This window comes from Habropoda laboriosa, unplaced genomic scaffold (genome assembly GCF_001263275.1).
Source record: "Habropoda laboriosa isolate 0110345459 unplaced genomic scaffold, ASM126327v1 scaffold423, whole genome shotgun sequence".
Lineage (NCBI taxonomy): Eukaryota > Metazoa > Arthropoda > Insecta > Hymenoptera > Apidae > Habropoda > Habropoda laboriosa.
In genome coordinates, this window is record NW_017100606.1 from 765,337 (window position 1) to 767,511 (window position 2,175).

Genomic DNA, 2,175 nt, shown 5'->3' on the forward strand with positions numbered 1-2,175 from the left:
TGTATATGAGATATAAAATGATTACTATTCGGTAATGTTTAAATGGTTGTACATTATATTTTATATAATTTTGTCTAAAACGGATTAAAAGATAATTAGATAGTATCTTTTCAGTTAAATATTTTGTATATTGTAGTGATTAAAAGTATTATTGAAACTATTAAAAAAAGTAAATATATGATTAACTAAGTATGCGAAGAAAAGAAAAGCCAGCAAAAACTTTCCATATGAATAATCGAAACGAATGGATGGAAAAAAGACGAAAAACTTACTTATTTGAACATCGACAGGAAGAAACAGTGTTATTTAGTTCGGTCGGTTCTATTTCATGCCACAATTTGTTTACTTATTCACAATTATAACGTGTGCTTTTGTTGAGATTATGTTGTGTCCTTGTCATCTTATTATGCAAAAGTGCAGTACTGTACGTTTAGATTAAAATGTACAAATATTTAAAATATTTACAAATAGCATAGAGTTACTAATCTTTAAAAGATATTTGACCTCTTATTTTCCTTCTTAGTAGTTAGTTATGAAGAACTGTTTCACGGAGAGAGGACTTGTGTAGAAATATCAAGTCGTTTCATAAGTTCGTGTCGAATTTTATAATTTAGATCAATATTTCCAACGAACCTTTAAATTTGATAAAAAGAAAGGTAAAAACCTTCTCATTTCACAACTTTCTTCTATATTTTTTTTATTTTTGTTGAGATCATTAGGTCGTCGCTATAGTATTTCCTTGGATCTTCATTAAAAGATTTTTCGCTTTCGGCAAGAACATATGGGATAACCTAATATTGCTTATAAATTAATTCGATAAGTACTTCATTTAAGATCTTTGATAAACTGTTTTTCAAGCGTCACTGTATCAGTTTCCACGGAAAGACCTTGCGTTTTTTAACAAATCATAATAAAGCAATATATCAATATTCATATTATGTAATATTAACCCATGTACAGAGTTTGTGAAATTACACGAATAAGTAAATTTGGGTCAAATTGATCCAGTACCGTATATATACAAAAAGTGAGTATAAAAAAATTAATCTCAGTTCATTTAATTATTACGACTTAATATTGCAATGATTTATTAAACTTGTACAATATAATTTTAATATTATATGAGTTATTGTCGCTCGCCTTTCGATCCTGGGCGAGACGATCAAATGCCTTCTTTTCGCGTTCACCACTTCGATATTGCATCTACGTATACATATACAATGTATGCGTTCATCTAAAGGAAGCAGGGCCGCATTTACCATAAGGCGCATTAGGTGCAAGCTGGAGCCTCATTCTCTATGGTGCTACACTTTAAAACCTTACTCCTCACGAACAATATAAAAAACAGTCTAGTTATAGTCGCAAAATAAAATACTTATTCTTAAATATTAAATTCATAATATAAAAACAAGAAGCCGCTGAAAACGGTAACGCCAAATTTGACCAATAATTTATTAAAACGAGTTATTATGGAAATGTCGACTTTTATTTTCAATAAACTAAAAAAAGAAAATGTGTATCAATTTGATTAACTGAAATAGATTTGTTCTTTTGAGGCCTCGTAATGATGTTGCGCCTAGGGCCTCGGAAAGTATAAATGCGGCCCTGAAAGGAAGGCTGTCTAAACTTTCACCGGAATCTGAGCTTCCTTTACCTATTCTTGTTTCTGTTACATAATCTTCTACATCAATCACATCGTCAAAAATATTTTGATCGTACTATAAATTTTGTAACTTATCGAGTTACAAGTATTACTAGAAATAAAAATAGGTGTTGCAAGTACTTACATACTGTTTGTTGGCACGACATCGTAGAAAATCAAATTATATTTTCAAGTTGTTTCGAATATAAAGAATAACGTATTACACCAGCCTTTAGAAGACTCGAACTGCACTTCTGATGGTTATATTACGGAAAATAAAAGAGCGTACAGCGTTTGTGGCAAAAGAATACGCAACAGAAGTGTAACAAAAGAACATCAAAGTCACCAGAGCCACTTGCTACATACATATGTGTATTGGATCAAATTGACTCATAAATTGCATAAGTGTGCATAAATAGGATTACAACATTAGCAGTGATTGGAATTAGAATTAATAAATAACTATGAAATTACAAATAAGAAAGTAACGTAATTTTTTATTAGTAGATGATTCATCACATGTCCGTGGTCTA

At 30.2% G+C, this 2,175-nt stretch overlaps 1 protein-coding gene across 2 annotated transcripts in view; it reads right to left on the minus strand.

Annotated features, from left to right (window-relative positions):
- Positions 1-1,942, minus strand: part of LOC108576697 (ubiquitin-conjugating enzyme E2 G1) — a 5,052-nt gene extending 3,110 nt beyond the window's left edge. Inside the window, exons 1-2 of one of the 2 annotated variants that reach the window (XM_017939747.1) lie at positions 1,788-1,942; positions 273-422 (exon numbers count right to left, since the gene is read on the minus strand). The gene's annotated coding sequence lies outside the window, so the exon portion shown is untranslated. The remainder of the gene's footprint in view (positions 1-272; positions 423-1,787) is intronic. The other variant, XM_017939749.1, reaches the window with a different exon arrangement.
- Positions 1,943-2,175: the final 233 nt, after the last annotated feature.